Below are 20,228 nucleotides of genomic sequence, written 5' to 3' on the forward strand. Positions count from 1 at the left end.
GTACCGCCGAAACGGATTTGGCTCAGTGGATAGACCGTTGGCTTGTGGACTGAAAGGTCCCAGGTTCGATTCCAGTCAAGGGCATGTACCTGGATTGTGGGCACATCTCCGGTGGGGGGTGTTCAGGAGGCAGCTGATGGATGATTCTCTCTCATCGATGTTTCTAACTCTCTATCCTTCTCCTTTCCTCTCTGTAAAAAAATCAATAAAAAGTATAGTTAAAAAAAAATGTTAAGTACCAGTATTCACATCTATATGATAGGGTCATAGGAAGTATTTAAAAAGTACGTTAGTGGTTGACCTGTGAGCCAGGAGATAATGGTTAGATTCACGGTCAGGGCACGTGTCTGGGTGAAAGGGTCTGTCCCCAGTGTGGGACATGCAGAAAACGGCTGATCAGTGATTCCCTCTCACCATTGATGTTTCTATCCCTCTCTCCCTCTCCCTTCCTCTCTGAAACCAATAAAAAAATATATTTTTAAAAATACTTTAAGGATAGTATAATCCCTAAGTCTGCACGATCACTAAAGTCAGTGAAATATGGTAGTGCTTGTTTCTTCCACAGACAATGTAGAATTTTAATTATTTTCATTGGAATAAGAATAACAAACATGGCATTCGTGGACATTATCATAAAAAATTTTTTAATTTGATGTATAAAGTTACATAATTCTCTATAGGTTTAAAAATAAAATAACATTATTCTATAAAGTAATAATTCTAATAACTGAACTTAGATTACTTAGAAACAGGTTAGCACAGCATGACTGACGAAGTATCAAAACTAACGTAAGGTTATGCAGCATAGTTTACTAATTTCAGAAGGGAAAAGCAGTTCCCCCATCCAAGACTCACCCACAAACCTATTTCAATTGAGGAACATTTCACTTGTGCCATTTCTCTAGAGGAAGTGCTGGCGCTTAAAGTCTAGTGCCACTGAAACACAGAGACAGTCTTTGTTCTAGTCTAGGGACTATTTTCTAAGAATTTGACAATGTTAACAACATGAACTAGAAAGAGATCCCCGTGTTTAAACGAACTCTATCCTGATAAAGAAGTTTTTTCTTATTCTTTTGACAGAAGAGATCAAATAAGAAGCTGCCCGTGATTGTTCTTTGTCCACTTCATCCGGTGTTTTCCTTCGCGCCTTCTGAAAGGTTTTGATAGATTACTGTCCTTTATCAGTGTATGGCTCTGTTCCATGTCTTTGGGGCCAGCGAGACCCCTCCCCCACAGCTCCTGGACAGGGAAGCAGAGTGCAATGCATGCCAAAGAGAACTGGGAAGCAATTCTCTACTGAAACATATTCTTGTCAATAGATGTGTTTCTAGAAAGAAGTAAATGTGCTTATCATGTCTGCTGATCTACTTGGGTAAAGTTACATTTTAAGTCCTCCTCAAAAAAGCGTTTAGCAGATCTGCTTAACCCTGGAGACAAACTCAGTAGTAAAATGTCTGCATATATTGACAGCACATTAGGAGTTTTCTCTCCCAGAAGGCACCATCTCCACATGCCGTAAAGAATTCCCTCTTTTGATTCTCTGTGGGTCTTGGTTACGTGGGCTCCAATTGTGACCATTAAACAAACCTCCTTGTGTACTCAGCCTGTATTTTTATGCCTGGCTGGAGGGTATAATGGCCCCATAGTCACTGTGGCCTGCTGTGTGGTTGCTGGGAGAGTGGATTAGCTATGCCTGTTTTGCTTTTGAATGAATATACCCTTTGGCGAGCCATTCGGCCAAAATAGTTTCTTAGGTGTCACATGGACAGAACTGGTAGCTCGCCCTTACAAACACCCTGTATTCCTATGGGGCCGAGCTTCGGTTTTCACAAATGCACAGTTACAGGGACCGCACTCACAGCAGCTTTGCCTGCCTGCCTTTCTTACTTCCTCTCCTCCTTCTATCTTTTTTATTTTTGTTTTTCATTTTTAATCCTTACTCCAGGATATGTTTCCATTGATTTTTAGAGAGAGTGGAAGGGAGGGAAAAGACAGAGAGAAGAAACATGGATGGGTTAACTCCTACACACGCCTTCCACAGATATACGGAGAAATGCACCCTTAACTGGAATCTAACCCAGTACTGTGCAGTCTGCAGGCTGACGCTCTCTATCCACTGAACAAAACCGGTTTGGGCTCTTCCTATCTTTTGAAAGAAGAGAAGAATATAGGGACACGTCCACAAAGCTTTATGTTGTTCTATTCCTATCACGTTTCCAGGAAAGTCAAACCAACCAGTTTACATGAATCAGTGAGACCTGGCCCTGAATTTTGTGCTGAAATATTATTCCTGAGGCAAGTATTTGCCTGAAGCCTCTTTGCCCCCTTGACTGCCCTGGAGCTCTCTCCAGTAGGAATGAGCACATTGAACAAATCTGGGGCCTTTGGAAGCGAACGGATAATGTGCAGGGGAAGGGCACATGGGAGGGATGGAGTCAGTACCACTCAGACGTGGGCCCACATAACATGTGGGAAAGGAGCCTTCAACATCTGGTCAGTCTAGTCCTTGAAGAAGAAAATACACTTGAATCAGCTCTCTCTCAAGACAATACCCTTCTGGTAAATTAGAGAGAAGGAAAGTTAAAAATTATCAAGGGAAATTAATAGTCAACATCCTTAAAGTGCCCACAGTACCAATTCTAGTAAAGAAGTACTCTAATCAGTGCCCCTGCTGCTGGATGCTGATTTTCAGAGATGTTGATGGGTAGTGGGGGTAGATTCCTTTTCTTTAGCTAAATGAAGGTATATATTTAATTGAATATGTACTATACTGGTTATATCAAATAAGCAAGAAAACTAATTATATTTTTATATACAAGAATTATTTCATTTCCCAGTGGGCATGGAAAGGATCAGGTTTTATTTATTTATTAGAGGCCCAGTGCACGAAATTCATGCACTGAGGTTGGGGGGTGTCTCTCAGCCCAGCCTGCACCCTCTCCAATCTGGATATCCCTCTCATAATCTGGGACTCCTGGCTCCTAACCACTCGCCTGCCTGCCTGCCTGCCTGATGCCCCTAACTGCTTCCCTGCAGCCCCAATTGCCCCCAATTATCCTCCCTTGCTGGCTTGATGGCCCCCAGCTTCCCTCCTCTGCCAGCCTATGGCCCCCAACTTCCCTCCCCTACAGACCTGATGGTTTCCAACTGTCCTCCCCTGCTGGCCATCTTGTGATGGCCAACTAGTGGTGGCCATTTTGTGGCAGCCATCTTGTGGCAACATGGAGGGTAGCCATCTTGTGATGACGTGATGGCATCACGTGAGGCTTTCATTAGTATAGATTGCTATTAAAAGAAAAAGGGGTGGAAATTTAATTTCATCTTTATTTTTCTTTTCCACCTGAAATATTATTTTTACTTCTTTCTTGCTATATGTATCTGTTCTTTTCTTGACTTCACTCCAGTTTTATGCAGTTGCTTTCTGTTTTTAAAATTTTGTTATTATGTTCTCTCACTCCTTAAAGCCAGTCAGCACTGTGGCTCTGTGATTTTTTGCTTTGCTGTTGAATCTCTTCAAGAGATGAGGTGATCGCCAAAACCGGTTTGGCTCAGTGGATAGAGCATCGGCTTGGGGACTGAAGGGACCCGGGTTCAATTCCGGTCAAGGGCATGTACCTTGGTTGTGGGCATATCCCCAGTGGGGGGTGTGCAAGAGGCAGCTGATCGATGACTCTCTCTCATCGATGTTTCTAACTCTCTATCTCTCTCCTTTCCTCTCTGTACAAAAATCAATAAAAAATATATTAAAAAAAAAAGCGATGAGGTGATGCAGGATGGAGCATTTATTAAAAAATCTGCAAATTCCCACTGATGTTTGCCTTCTCTTGGCACTATCATTCACATATAAAAATGTACCCATCCATCTATACAAACACAAGCTCTCAATGGAATTTTATACTTCACTAAATGATTAAGTAACTTTTAAAAAATTCAAGCAGGAGAAACCAAGGTGGTGGCATAAGGTAAACACCTAGACTGCAACCTCACACAACAATTTTAAAACCGCAACTAGAAGACAGAGTGGACATCATCCAGAACCACTGGGAAGCTGGCTGAGTGGAAATTCTACAGCTAGAAGGGAAGAGAAAAGGACACAGACCCAGAGGAACTGTGGAGGTTCGAAGACCCATGTGTGCGGAAAGGGCGGGTGGCTGAATATGCGGGTGGCTTACTCACAGTGCACCAAGAGGGTGGGCAGCTAACGCGTGGCTAGCTTTCTCATTCAGGAGTAAAACAAAATCTCCCGATTGCACTGAAATCCAACTCCAGCTGAAACTTTGGGTACCAGGCTCATTCGGGGAGAAACTGCACTTTCTGGCAGCAGGCGAAACTCGAGAGCAGCCTTCTCTCAGAGGTGTGTGCAGCCACTGCTGTGGAACACGGAGATACAGGGCCCTCGTAGGGCTGGGCTGACAGGAAACCAAGGTTGTCTGCTCCACCCTGAGACTCTGCCCCATCCAAGCTGAGCACAGAAGTCCTCCCAACAGAGATACTGCTGATTCTCACAGCCAATTGGCCTGGAGGTCAACTCCCCCCAGTGATACCAACAACAATCAAGACCTAACTACAACACGACTGCACACACAGCCCACAAAGGGCTGCACCAAGAGTGTCCACCTCAGGTAACTGGGGAAGCTGAGCTACTGGGCCCTGCTAGGACACTTAGCACACAAAGCAACTCCATCAACTCAGGGAAGCAGCTAAAATGCAGAGACAAAAAGGCAGGTCACAAATGAAGGAAATGGAGGAAAGCAAAAGACTAGATGTATAGTTCAAAACCATGGTTATGCCTAAACTGGTTTGGCTCAGTGGATAGAGCGTTGGCCTGTGGACTAAAAGGTCCCAGGTTCGATTCCGGTCAAGGGCATGAACCTTGGTTGTGGGCACATCCCCAGTGGGAGGTGTGCAGGAGACAGTTGATCGATGTTTCTCTCTCATCGATGTTTCTAACTTTCTATCCCTCTCTCTTACTCTCTGTAAAAAATCAATAAAATATATTAAAACAAACAAACAAAAAAAACATCATGGTTATAAGGTTTTTCAAGAATTTCCTAGAAAAGGCTGATAAACTTAACAAGACCCTTGAGGATATGAAAAAGGATCAACTAGAAATTAAGCATATACTGACTGAAATAAAAAATATTATACTAAAAGCAGACCAGAGGATTGCAAGAATCAAGTTAAAGATTTGGAATACCAAGAAGCAAAACAAACAAACAAACAAACAAACAAAAACACTCCTCCAGAAAAGCAAAAAGAAAAATAGTCCAAAAATTTGAAGATAGTGTAAGAAGCCTCTGGGACAACTTCAAGCATACCAACATCAGAATTATGTGGGTCCCAGAAGATGAGAGAGAGCAAGATACTGAAAATTTATTTGAAGAAATAGTAACAGAAAACTTCCCCCACCTGGTGAAAAAAATACACTTACAAGTCTCTGGGGGGAGTTCCTTCCCAAACAGAAGGAACCCAAAGAGGACCACACCAAGACACATCATAATTAAAATGCCAAGAGCAAAAGACAAAGAGAGAATATTAAAAGTAGTAAGAAAAAAACAGTTAGTTACCTACAAGGGAGCACCCCTACGATTGTCAGCTGATTTCTCAACAGAAAATGGCAAGAAATATTCAAAGTGATGAACAGCAAGAAACTACAACCAAGATTACTCTACCCAGCAAAGCGATCATTCAGAATTGAAGGTCAGATAAAGAGCTTCACAGATAAGAAAAAGCTAAAGGAGTTCATCGCCGATAAACCAAAATTATATGAAATGCTGAACAGTATTCTTTAAGAAGAGGAAAAAAGAAGAAAAAGATAAAGATAAAAATTATGAACAACAAATACGTATCTATCATCAAGTGAATCTAAAAATCAAGGTAATAAAAAATCTGATGAACAGTATTAACTGGTGAATATAATAGAATCAGGGGCATAGAAAGGGAGTGGACTGAGAATTCTCGGGGGGGAAAGTGAAGTGGGGGTGTGGGAAGAGACTGAACAAAAAGCATACATACCTATGGATGTGTATAGTGGGGAGGATAAGGGCAGAGGGTGGGATAGAAACCTGGTGGAGGGGAGACATGGGGTGGAAAAAGAGGGACAATTGTAATAATCTGAAGAATAAATATTTATTAAATTAAAAAATAATTTAAAAAACTGAAGCAAAGTACTTTTGTGATGAAAACACACACCCATATTTATCTAGTAGTCGTTGAAAAATAAAAGCAATCTTCTCGCCAAAGTACAAATCCTTCTGCATAAAAATAATTACTAACAACTGAAACAACCCTCCCCCCCCTCTTTTTCAAAATTGTTGTGCTTATTTGAACTTGCAGAGCAGCAGTTTAAAAACATCCACATCTGTCATGCAGAGGTCTTAGAAGGCTCATAGAGTTCATGGATGCTTTTTGTTAGAAGGGTCATAGATATTTAAGAGACCACTAAAATGTTAAATTAAACTTCTCCCAGATTGTCAAGCACATAGTTTTCTCTTACAACCAGATTCCTTTTACCCTTGTTAGTTTAGAATCAGTTATTTGAGATAACGGAAAACTGTATCTGTCTGAGGCTTATGGGACTACATCTGGAATGTGGCAGTCAGGCAGCATAATCCAATTTTCTGGATTGAGCTCAGCACAGGGCAAGCAACACTTCTTTCAAACTCTGAAAGAGAGAAAACCATTCATCTAGTTCTTCCCCAATAATGCCATAAAACTGGTTTTAAATCTACCCTTTTCCTCTATGCTTGGAGGCTTCTCCTCACAGCAGCAAAGGCAAAAAACCCCACAAAACTCTGCAGTGATGGAAATGTCCTATGTCTGTGCCATTTGGTGTGGTAGCTACCAGCCATAGATGGCTATCAAGCACTCGACATATAGCCAAGTGCAATTGATGGACTGAATCTTAATTTAATTTAATTTAATGTGGTTGCTATTTGGATAATATACTCTTACAGTTGTTTACTTCTGGTCAGTTAAGAAAATATTGTTCTCCTCAGAAACAGTTGTGTTTTTTTTGAGAAATTATAATTCTTATCCCAAAATGAAGAAGGGTAATCTAAGCAGTTATTAAAATGTAACACATTTTTCTTTAATCTCTATATAGTTTAACTAGAGGCCTGGTGAATGAAATTCGTGCATGGGGGGCGGGGGGAGAATCCCTCAGCCTGGCCTGCAACCACTCCAATCCAGGACCCCTCAGGGGATATCTGACTGCCTTTCGCAATCCAGGATTGCTGGCTCCTAACTGCTCACCTGCCTGCCTGCCTGATCGCCCCTAACCCCTCTGCCTGCCTGCCTGATCGCCCCTAACTGCTCCCCTACTGGCCTGATCGCCCCTAACTGCCTCTGCCTCGTCCTGCACCAAGGACCCAGGATTCCCTCCTCTGGCCGGTAGCAGGCACCCAGGACCCAGGCCAGCTTCACCCAGGCTGGCTGCAGCCCCAGGGGACCATGGGCGGGTGGCTTCTCCTAGACCACAGCTGCAGGAACTGGCACCTGGGATCGTGGGGCGGGTTGCTTGTTCCTCTTCTGGGCCAGGCCACAGGCATAGGCACAGCCACTGGGGCCTGGGACCACGGGGTGTGCGGCTTGTCCCTCTCCCAGCCTGCAGCCTAGCTGGTCCCCATTCCTCTCTCTTGAGCTCATTGTGCCTGGCAGTCCCCATTGTTCTCTCTGTGAGTGTCTGAGCTGTTATCATGTGATGGTGTGAGATTGTGATGACCATTTTCATATTAGCTCTTTATTATATAGGACTAGAGGCCCGGTGCATGAAATTTGTGCACTGGGGTTGGGGGTCCCTCAGCCTAGCCTGCCCCCTCTCACAGTCTGGGAGCTGTTAGGGGATGTCAGGGGAGAGTGGGTCTAAGCCACAGTCTGGCCTCCGTGTTGTCTCTGGTGTTGTCTCTGCTCCGGCCCATCCCCAGACTCGGCCTTTCTGTGGCTACTAGGGCTGGGAGAGGCACACAGTCCCCTCTTGCCTATCTATGTGCACAGCTCTTCCTGAGCTAATCATGATGCAGCCTCCTCCTGAGCCGGTCGTGATGTCTTAAGGCATCCCAGCTAATTTGCATATTACCTCCATCTATATATGTAAACTTAAAAACTTCTTATATATAAGTATGATCATAGGAATAGAAAAAATTTAAGCAAACATATTCTCCATAAAATATACCTTGCGATACAAGTGATTTAATCATTATTATGTTATAATGGAATGATGTATCTTTATATTCCTGATATTTATTATAAATAAAAAGTAATCTGTCTAGCTAACTTGCTGTTACTTATTTTATCCTAGGGGTCTGGTGCATGAAATTCATGCATGGAGGGGGGGGGGGGTGTCCCTCAGCCCAGCCTGCACCGCTTCAATCTGGACATACACCCCTCTCACATCCAGGACTGCTGGCTCCCAACTGCTCACCTGCCTGCCTTCCTGATTGCCCCTAACTGTTTCTGCCTGCCTCCCTCTCTGGTGTTGCCTAACTGCTCCCCTGCCAACCTGTTTGCCCCTAACTGCCCTCCCCTGTTGGCCTGGGTTCCCCCAACTGCCCTTTCCTGCAGGTCCAGTCACCCTCACCTTCTCTCCTCTGCCGGCCTGGTCACCCCTAACTACCCTCTCTACAGGGTTGATCACCCCCAACTGCCCTTCCCTGCAGGCCTGGTCCCTCTCAACTGCCCTCCCCTGCTGGTCATCTTGTGGCGGCCATCTTGTGTCCACATGAGGGCAGCCATCTTTGACCACATGAGGGCAGCCATCTTTGATCACATGGGGGCAGCCATCTTGTGTGTTGGGGTGATGGTCATTCTGCATATTACTCTTTTATTAGATATGATAGAAGCCTGGTGCATGGATGGGGGCCAGCTGGTTTGCCCTGAAGGGTGTCCAGGATCAGGGTGGGGGTTCCCTTGGGGTGTGGAGTGGCCTGGGTGAGGAGCCTATAGTGGTTTGCAGCCCAGCCATGCCTCCCAGTGATCCAAGCGAAGGCCCTGGTATCTGGGATTTATTTATCTTCTATAATTGAAAATTTGTAGCCTGTAGTGGAGTCCAGGGCTGGCCAGGGTGTGCTTGGCTTCCTCCATTGCCAGGGAAACCCAAGCCTCCTGCTCACTTCGTGGCCACAGACATCTTGTTTGGGTTGATTTGCATATTCTCTCCTGATTGGCTGGTGGAAGAGGCTTGTGTGTGTAGTGGAGGTATGGCCAATTTGCATATTACTCTTCTATTAGATAGGATACAACTTTTAGAAGTTGCTAGCTTAGCAGTTTGGTAAGACATGCATATATTTCATATTCCATCAATTCTTCATGAGTTAAGAGATTTTTCCTACTAATGCTCTTATCATTTGAAATGAGTTTCTTTTTTTAATGACCTACTAGGCATTGTCAATCTCACTAATTATATTCAGCTGTTGTCCTATAGAGAAATCATTTATTACATCGGAAAAGCTACAGTCTTTCTCCACTGAGTGTAATGTTCATGTTGTTGATGTTTCATACATGATTTTATCATATGTAACTAATTTTCTTTAATTATTATTTTATTGAGTGTTTTCATCATGAAAGGCTTTGAATTTTGTCAAAGTTCTTTCTGCATCAATTGAGATGATCATGGGTTTTTTTTCCACTTTATTCTGGTGAGGTGGTATATTACGTCGATCAATTTTGCATTGATGTTCATAAGGGATGTTGGTCTATAGTTTTCTTTGCTTTTTTTCATTTAAAAAATTTTATTAAAGTATAATTGGCATACAACATTATATTAGTTTAGGTGTAAAACAAAGTGGTGTGACCTTTATATACCTTATGATATGATCACCTCAATAATCTAGTTAACATAATAGGTAAAAATCTCCATTTATAAAATAAGCTGCAGGGATGAAGTGTGCAGCACAGGAATATAGTAAATAATATGGTTTTCTTTGGTATGAAGGTTACACTGGTCTTATTGAATTAGTTAGGAAGTATTTCCTCCTCTTCAATATTTTGGAAAGGTTTGAGAAGATTTGGTATCAGTTCTTTCAAACTTTGGTAGAATTTACCCATGAAGCCATCATGTCCAGGGCTTTTTGTTGTTGGGAGATTTTGATTATTGATTCAATCTCCTGACTAGTTATAGGTTGATTCATTTTTCTTTTTTATTTCACGGTGTTTTTAATATATATATATATATATATATATATATATATATATATATATATATATCTTTTTATTGATTTCAAAGAGGAAGGGAGAGAGAGCGAGAGATAGAAACATCAATGATGAGAAAAAAATGTTGATTGGCTGCTTCCTGCATGCCCCATACTGGGAATGAAGCTCATATGTGCACTAATCAGGAATCAGACCATGACCTTCTGTTTCACAGGTTGAAGCTCAACCACTTAGCCACACTGGCCAGGCATGACTTTTCTTCATAGATTTTGGGATTCTAGGAATTTGTTCATTTCATCTAGGTTATCCAATTTCTTGGCATACAATCTTATAATCCTTTTTATTTCTGTAGAATCCATTGTAATGTCTCTATACTCATTTAAGATTTTAGCAATTTGAGTCTTTTTTTTTTTTTTTTTTTTTTTAGTCCATTGAGCTATGTAGTTTTGTCATTTAAAAAAAAATTTTTTTTTTTTTTTTTTAGCTTTTCTAAGAACCACCCTTTGGTTTCATTTATTTACTCTATTGCCTTTTCTATACTCTATTTTATCATTATCTTCTGTGGTCTTTATTGTTTCCTTCCTTTTGGTAGCTTTGGGTTTAGTTCTTTTTTGAGTTTCTCAGGTTGTGAAGTTAGATTGTTTGAGATTTTTTTCTTGTTTCTTAATGTAAATGTTTATAGCTATACATTTTTCCCAGCACCATTTTCACTGTGTCTCATAAGTTGTTTTTTGCTTCACTATTCTCTAAATATTTTTCCCTTGTGCCTTTTTTTTATCCATTAAAAGTATATTGCATAATTTCTACAAAATATCTTTTTTTAAACTTTTGTTTTTTATTTCTACTTTATCTCTTTATGGGCAGAAAAGATACTTTGCATCTTATCTATATTTTTAAACCTATTGAAACTTATTTTGTGGCATAATATATGGTCTATACCTCCAAATATAGTATGTGATATTTATGTTATAATACTACATTATAAACTATCCATTAACAATTCTCTTGAGAAATCAAAAGAATTTTGGATCCACATTTCTCCTTATGTTGCCACATTCTTTTCCAGGGGAAAAAAAAGTTCTGATTCCTCAGACAGGTTTGTTTCTGCAAACATAGCAAGATGAGTTACGGAGTATTTAATATGACAGAATAATACTGAGAAATTCAATGTTGTCTCTTGTTTCCTTGGCTATAGAACATCTGGAAGGAAAGAAAATGGTGCAGTTGGTCTGTCCTTGGAGCATGTTGGATAGCATTTGTTATGAGACGTTTATGGTGACTAATCAAATACTGTATTATTCAAAACTCCCTAACCCAAGGAACTTATAGATACCATCTTTGTAACATGTTCTTTAAATTAATCTGTCAACTAATGGGTTCTTTTTGTAATACAACACAATTGAATGAGATGTTTGAGAAGGATGGAGGACAAGAAACACCTGTGAAATCGCAACACAGTGAGCTGACTCAGTCAGTCCAGGTAGAAGATACATTTTATGAGCCCAGGACACAACTTTAATTATTGTTTTAAGATTATTCATTTATATGCCTGTCTCTGTGTTGAGTCTGTGATCTCAAGACACAGACGTTATCCTGTTCTCTTTTTCGTCAGGCAAACAGTAAATACCAAATTTACAGTATGTCTCCACGAATAACTGAGTGAAAAGATGGATGTTTAGTATATAGTGTGTACAGACTTTCTCATTTAGATAGAGCACCTAGACATAGCAAACATGTTTTGAATAAGGCCATTAGGCCATGAAACAGTGATGGTCTTTGTAAATGATGTGGGGACTGAAGCTCCAGGAAAGCAGCTACTGATGTACTGCATCAGGACTTGCTGTGGGACGTGCACGCAATACAAAGAGCAGTGGTATGGAAGGACCAGCTCTTTGTGCATCGCACATCGAGCGATCCCTTTGAAGTATCAGTCACTTAATGCGAAGCCACTGTCACTGTTTATGTCTTCACGTAAACCTTAGTTTAAAACGGCCACTCTCTCCTAAGTGTGTGGTCCAAGGTAAAGTGCTTCTTCAGGTTCAATTTTTCAAGGAGTAAGAAGGAAAATATGTCCACAGACAAAAGAAGGAATCCCTTACCCACTTGTTGAAGTTTTATGGAGAGACTGTGTACAGTAGACACATGATTGCCCAGTTTAGGAAAGAGGGCAGATACCAGAGATAAGATTTCATCCGATACCATGTGTCTTGAAGGGCCGTGCTTGGAAACTTGGGGGACCCGGAATGAGAGAGTTACAGGGTTGGGTGGCCATGGATGCTTAGAAATTCTGTGTGAACAGAAGACATGTTTGTGCTATGAGACATTAACCTCAAAAGCAGGCTTCTAAAAAATTAACATTTTCCTGAAAGTTTGGGAAGGTAGGTAGTGTAGATAACCGATGACAACGGAAAATATTATTCCACAACATTAAATAAATAATTAGATTTATTTCCTCTCTTTTTTAATTCCTTTAATTCCCTGGAGTTGTGTGCAAATAAGTTTTTTCTTTTCCTTCTTAAAATATATGTTTTATTGTTGATAGTGTTACAGGTAGCTCTTATTTCCCCCCAATAATTTCTTTTCCATCCTCCTGTGACCCCACCTCCCAGGCACACTGAGGCCTGTGCACCTCCCAAGGGATGTGAGGACCCTGATGTCCAAGAGAGGAGCCTGAAGTAGAAATGGTTTATTTTTTAAGTAATTGCTTCCTGCCGTGGTGGGAAGACAGCAAGAGCACTGGAGGGTGGCTGCAGCCCCGGCCCTAGGTGGAACCCTCCCACAGCTGTGCAGTGGGCTGTCAGTGGCGTGGAATCTGCCTCTCTCCCCACCCAGAATCTGTTCTCCTGCCAAAGTCCAGCACCTCAGCGTTGGGAACTCATCCTGCCTGCTTCCAGTCCAAACAGCCCTGAGGGCTGACCCTGCGTCTAACGAAATCTATGTCCCAACTTCTGGGTGCTCTGATGGGATCAGTAATGAGGAAGTGACTTAATCCAGGTCAAGGCATTTAAACCTGTGACTTTTCATGGAACCTAAGGGAAGAAGAAACTTTCCCTATTGAAATGGATGGTGAGCCTGGCCAGTGTGGCTCAGTGGTTGAGTGTCGACCTATGAACCAGGAGGTCATGGCTCGATTCCCCGTCAGGGCACATGCCCTGGTTGTGGGCTTGATCCGCAGTAGGGGTCTTGTAGGAGGCAGCCAATCAATAATTCTCTCTCAACATTGATATTTCTATCACTTTCTCCCTCTCCCTTTCTCTCTGAAATCAATAATAAATATATATATTAGAGGCCCAGTGCATGAAATTTGTGCATTGGGGGAAGGGGGGTATGTCCCTCAGCCTAGCCTGCACCCTCTTCAATCTGGAACCCCTCAAGGAATGTTCGACTGCCCCTTTAGGCCCGATTCTAGTGGGATTCTGCCTAAATGGACAGTCGGACATCCTTCTCACAATCCAGGACTGCTGGCTCCCAACTACTTGCCTGCCTGCCTTCCTGATTACCCCTAACTGTTTCTTCCTGCCAGCCTGATCACCCCCTAATCATTCCCCCGTCAGACTGATCAATGCCTAACTGCTCTCCTGCTGTCTTGATTGTCCCTAACTGTCCTCCCCTACCAGCCTGGTCATCCCAGACTGCCTTTCCCTACAGGCCTGGTACCCCCAACTGCCTTCCCCTTCTGACCTGGTCCTCCCCAACTGCCCTCTCCTGCAGGCCTGGTCCCCTGCAACTGCCCTCCTCTGTCAGCCTGGTCACCCCTAACTGCCTTCCCCTGCAGGCCTAATTGCCCCCAACTGCCCTCCCTTGAAGGCCTGGTCCCTCCAACTTCCCTCCCCTGAAGGCCTGAGTTCCTCCCAACTGCTCTTCCCTTCAGGCCTGATCACCCACAATTGCCCTCCCCTGCTGCCATCTTGTGGCAGCCATCTTGTGTCCACATGGGGACAGCTATCATGTGTGTTGGAGTGATGGTCAATTTGCATATATATATATATATATATATATATATATATATATATATATATATAGTATATAAACTGAGTGGCCAGATTATTATGCATTCAGTGTGTGTGTGTGTGTGTGTGTGTGTGTGTGTGTATTTTAAAGAAACTTATTTAAATAAATAAATAAATAAATAAATAAATAAAATAGATGGTGAGGGGGGCCAGCCTGGCACTGTTGGTGGCATCTGATAAAGGAGTGAGATTGTGCCGATGAATGGAGCAGCCCAAAGACACTTCGCAGGACCAAAGGTTGGAGAGGGACCAGGTCCCACTGCAAGTGTGAGAATCTGGGCCTGCAGGTCCAAACCCATCCTTTATAAGTATTAATTTATCCCCACCATTTAACCATTTTATTTTACTTTCGTGTGTCCAGTCTCCTGCAGTCAAATAAGTCCTGGCTAACACATCAGAATCAATTATCCCGAAGACTCCCTCTGCATGGTGTCCTTACTGGGCAGGACATGGCTGGGGAGATGAAGACTCAGGGTGGGGTCAGATCTTAGGGCAGCTGCAAATCAGCTCTGTCCCTGTTCCTTGTCTGCTCTGGGGGAAAAACAACAAAACACCTCAGAACAAGGAGGGGAGAACCAGCACGTGGGAGAGGCCCCTGGATGGGTAATTTATCTGTTTGCATTTTCCTTATGTTTAGAGTCTATTTTGACTCTGGCTCCTTAGACCATTCGGCCATCCTGACACATTAGGGTCTATTTTATTAATGCTTATTTTTAGTAGGAGATTACCCATTTCCTATAGGCTTCGATTTTGATGCAATAGGCTTCCTTTGTTTTACTTTAATTTTCTCTCTCTTTTAAATTAATTATAATTTGTTATAATTAATGAGTAAATATTGATTCATTATTATGAAATAAAGTCTCTATTTTATTCAGGTTCCCACAGTCAAGGTTCAGTTTTAGTTCCGGTGCCTCGATCTGCTAAAGCCCTCACAGATCATCCAATCAGAGAGGTTAGTGCTGACAACTGGGGTGCCTGGCAGCTGGATTGGGGTGGCATGATAGGCAATGAGATCAGGTGAAGAAATTGGGGCCTGATACAGTGTCAAGGCTTGGGGTAAAGGTGGCAGCATAGCTAAATGTGATACATCAAAATTACAATTAAACTCTAAAACAACCATCATTGAGAATGACCCAGTTTGGCTGAACAGAAGTCCTATAACTAAGGATATACAGAAACCATCAAGACTGGTAGGAAGGGCAGAGAGGTGTCTCATGTGTGGCAGATAACTTTGGGAGGGATATCTCGGCTGCAGAGGTCCCCCGCTGGAGGAGAGAGGGGTCCCCGCACTCCCTCAAGCACTGCAGCCCAGGTGTCCAGCACAGGGAAGAGAAGTCCCTGTAACTTCTGGCTGTGAAACCAGCAGCGATTTCTGCTGAGACAGCGCTGCTAGAGACCCAGGCATTCCTCTTAAAGGGCCCACACACAGACTTACTCGGACTCACTCACTCTGAGTTCCAGTGCTGGAGCAGCAGTTTGAAAGGCACCAGAGGCTTCTGGGAAGAACCGGGTTGTCTGGCTTCAGAGTGAGGGCTGGAGGGACAGCTTTCTCCCAGACAAAAGTGCTGCCACAGGCCATTGTTTCTTTGTTGAGTCCTCCCTCACAGAGCCAGCAGATGATTGCCTTATCTGAGTCTCCTTCAACCTAGCTAACACTATTTGCCTTGCCCTGGTCTGGATTCTCATTTTATTTTTTTAAAAAAGTCTTTATTGTTGAAAGTCTTACTAATGCTCCCCACAACCTCCCTCTTCACCCCCCACCCCCACATCCTTTACCCCTGTCAGCTCGCCCCTGCCCTGGGTTCTCATTTTAATGCAGAATGGGCAGAACACCCTAAAGCCAGAAAATGCTCTTCTCTGCTGCCATCTTGTGTGCATCTTGGGAATAACACCATAGTGGAAATCACCAGGAAAAGATCTTCTCTATTGTCATCTAGTGGTCATTTTGGGAATAACATCAGAAGTCACTGCTGCCATCTAGTGTGCATCTTATGAACAACAACTGAGTGAGGAAAAGCTCTTTCCAAAGGCTTCTGAGCCCATTGAGGAAGGAATGCGACTTAGGGCCGTGCCACAGATATGATCAGCTGCGCCCTGGAAGCTGCCCACTGGAACGTGGAGTTCTCAAGGTGAACCCTGATGCAGAGGTTGGCCCACCATCAACTCCCGTCTTGCCTGGCTTTTACCTATGCATGCCTGAGCCACCCTTCCCTCTTGGCAGAGGTGGTCTTGGGAAAAGGTGGGCGAGGTGAGTCCATGGTTTCTGGCTCCAGCCAGCTTGTGAGGGGCAGAGGGGTTCCTGAGGAAAGCCGGAGTAGAGACCTGGGGTGAAATCTCCACCGCGGATCCATGCCCAGGTTGCAGGCTCCATCCCCAGTAAGGGGTCATGTAAAAAGCAGCAGACCAATGATCTCTCACATCACTGTTTCTCTCCCTTTCCCTTCCTCTCTCTCTAAAACCAATTAAAAATTTTTTTTAAAAGAAAAAGATGTTTCTAATAAGCTACTTGCAATTTACATTCAGCACAGTATTCTTTCCTTGAATGGAACTGATGCCCATTCTGCAATGTTTAGTGACATGGTTCACAACTCTGTGATAACAATGTTTCTTTATCACAATATGCTTTTAGTATGTTTCCACAGATCTTGAATGTATTATGAATCCTATATAATAAAGAGATAATGTGCAGATTGACCCTCATGCCGTCGTACAAGACAGCCGCCCCATGTGGTCAAAGATGGCCACCACAAGACAGCCAGCAGGGGATGGTAGTTGGGAGCGACCAGGCCTGCAAGGGAGGACAGTTGGGGGCGATTGGGCCTGTAGGAGAAGGCAGTTGGGAGCAACGAGGCTGGCAGAGGAGGGCAGTTGGGGGTGACCAAACCAGTAAGAGAGGACAATTGGGGGCAACCAGGTCAGCAGAGGAGGGCAGTTGGGGGTGATTAGGCTAGCAGGGGAGGGCAGTTGGGGGCAATTGGGCCAACAGGGGGGCAGTTAGGCGTTGATCAGGCTGGCAGGGGAGTGGTTAGGGAAAGATCCTGCTGGCAGCCGGGTGAGCAGGTGGGAGCCAGCAGTCGCAGATTGTGAGAGGGATATCTGACTGCCACAGGGATTGGGCCTAAACCGGCAGTTGGACATCCCCTGAGGGGTCCCAGATTGGAGAAGATTCAGGCTGGGCTGAGGGACAACCCCCTCCCCCAGTGCACAGATTTCATGCACCGGGCCTCTAGTGTATTAATAATACTCTTTAAACACTAAACACAACAAATTAACAATCTCTATTAGCTTATACTATCTACCTGTTTACAGAAAGGATCCAATGTCCTGGCATGTACTGGATATTTTTTTGTGTGTGAGAGTAAGAGTGTACTATTACATTTATGTTGGTATATACTCAAAATGTAACATACATAGACCAACAGATTAGTCTGAAATTTCACTTTGAAATCAGAGACTGTAATTCTATAAATATAACATAATACTCTTGGGTTAATTCAGTGGATTGAAACTTAAGAGAATTTTTTTCATTGTTGATTTTATGTAGTAAATCGTTTAAACCCATAGCAGAATTGTGTATACAGTGGTATTATAATTCTGCACCTAAGTGTACTCAGCCAACGTGTTACTGGGGAGGCAATGCAACCTTGATTCATGTCTTCTTGAAGGACAGATTTCACAAGAGACGAAGTACGGCAAAGATAAGTAAGAATTCATTGGCCACAGCAAGAATATACTCAGGACAGTGACACAAGGAAGGGCATGGAAGAAGCAGCAGGAGGGCCCAGGTGGCGCTGCTTTAGTTCACTAAGTCAGAGAAAAGGGGGCCTTGGAGACAGGTTCGGGGGGATGAGCCCAGGACAGGTTGCCGCTGCCCACTGCTCCCCTGGTTGTGAGTCTCCTGGCAAGGAAGGGAATGGTGCGGGCGTGCTCCTCTGGGGAGGGTGTACCTAGTCCTTCATCCTGAGTGTATTTCTCTCTCTCTTGCCCGTGGAAGTCATAGGAAAGGTCTCAGGAGAATGTCTCAATAGAATATGCATCATCTGTTCAGGTGTGCTCTTTCAGGGCTGAGGTCTCTGCTGATTGGTTGGTGCCAGAGCTGGAGTCATTAGTCACTGCAGCTGGTCCTGAGGCAGCCATGGCGTCACTTGTCTGGTTTTGCTGCTCTTCTGTGCCTGGAGCTGAAATATAACTGGGACCTAGATGTTACCTTTAGGGAGGGAAAGGTCAGGGGGAGTCTAAGCCATATGACTAGCCACATAAAAAGTCAGGGGGTCCAAACTGCATGACCAGCGATGTTAAGGAAGGATAGGTTACCCTGGGGTGAGGTTCTTTATTTTCCCAGTGTTGCCCCTTGCTAGGCATCTGGGGCTTTCTGCCCTGGGGAGTTTCTGTACCAGGCAATCGTCTACTGAATTACCAAATCCGGCCTGTAAGATCTTTTGTGCTAAAAAAAATTGTTTTGGACAGAAAGGGGCCACATCCTAAACTTGACAAGTTCAGGGAGGCCTATGTGGCGGCCTTACAAGCTCAGAGACCAAATAAACACATAGGACGGTCTGAAATTAAAACTTCTTTAAAAAGATGGTCCCTGGTGGTTGTCATGTCCTAAGGCAGTTATTTTTCCCTAACAAATTAAGATCAATCTTTACCTTAGTTAATCATGTCTGTTATCTTTTTGCATCTAGGGTAACATACTTGCCTTTGTAAAAAAAAAAAAAAGTAAATAAATAAAAAAAATCCCCTTTCCGACACCTCAAACAGCAGAGACTACCAATCCCCTCATTATCACTGCTATCATGTTACTTGCTGACTGTTAACTATCCTACGCCTACTTTTGTAAAAGAGATATGGGGCCATCATTTCACTTATTATGCAATCCCAGAGAAACCCTCACATTGCTCTCTCCCACCTCCCTAATCTATCACCAATAGGTTTCATGTAACCAGCTTACGTCTTCCCTTTTGATTGTAATGTAGGAAGCAGGGTGCAGAACTGCCATTTTCTTTTTTCTTTTTGTAATGATTTGTTTTATTTATTTAATTGTTTAAAGTATTACAAATAGTGGTACATATGTCTCCTTTTTTTCCCCCTATAGACTTCACCTTTGCCTCCGCCACCCTTCTCCACCGCCCCCCCCACCCCCACACACACACCCTCACCCCCTCTCCAGTGTCTTGTGTCCATTGTTTATGCTTATATGAATGCATACAAGTCCTTTGGTTGGTCTCTTACTCTCCCCCATCACCCCCCTGCTCTGGTGCCTTTTGGCTGTAGTTTGACAGTCTGTTCGATGCTTCTTTGCCTCTGTATCTATTTTTAAGAACTGCCATTTTCTTGAGCATTTTCTCTGTTTGTTGAGGTTTTGCTTCCCGGCAATTATTGTCAAGTTTGGCTCACATAGACTCACAAAAATTCTCCACAGGTTTGAACATTTCTTACATTAACAATGGGAAAGTCACAATTAGGGCCAAATCTCCAAATCCTAAATCAGTTGCAATTGTCCAAGTGAATTCAGCTCTCCCATTAAACATTTTATTTTAAACACTCTCCAAAAGTTTGAGGATCCCAGCTGCTTTGGAACCTGGGAAAGGGGCAAGAGAGCAGGAAGCAGACTTACCTACAGCTCTGCTTAAACTTACTCAGCTTCCCAGACACACCCTGACGATGGTTTGCCCTGGTGCCCTTTGGGGTGCTATTTGAGAGACTTATTAGTTTAAAACCATTTGTACGGCGTAAGTGTCTATAAACACAACTGGAGGACCTTTTTCAATTAAATTCAAAATATCGTGGCAGTTAACTGGTTAAATGTTGGACTAAGCAGTTTACTTATATACCATGTTTCCCCCAAAATAAGACATCATCCGAAAATAAGACCTACTTACAGGTTTCCTTCTGAGTGAAATATAAGGCATCCCCCGAAAATAAGCGCCCCCCCCCCCCCCCCCCCCGGCTCTGTCTCAGAATGCTATTGCTAAACATGAGAGATTTGGTCCACTGATTCTGAAAGAAATGGAGTCACAAGAAATTTACCAGGAAATTCAGGAATTGGATTGTTATGATGATGTTCCA

The sequence above is a fragment of the Pipistrellus hanaki genome, assembly GCF_964339955.1.
Source record: "Pipistrellus hanaki genome assembly, chromosome: 1".
Taxonomy (NCBI): Eukaryota; Metazoa; Chordata; class Mammalia; order Chiroptera; family Vespertilionidae; genus Pipistrellus; species Pipistrellus hanaki.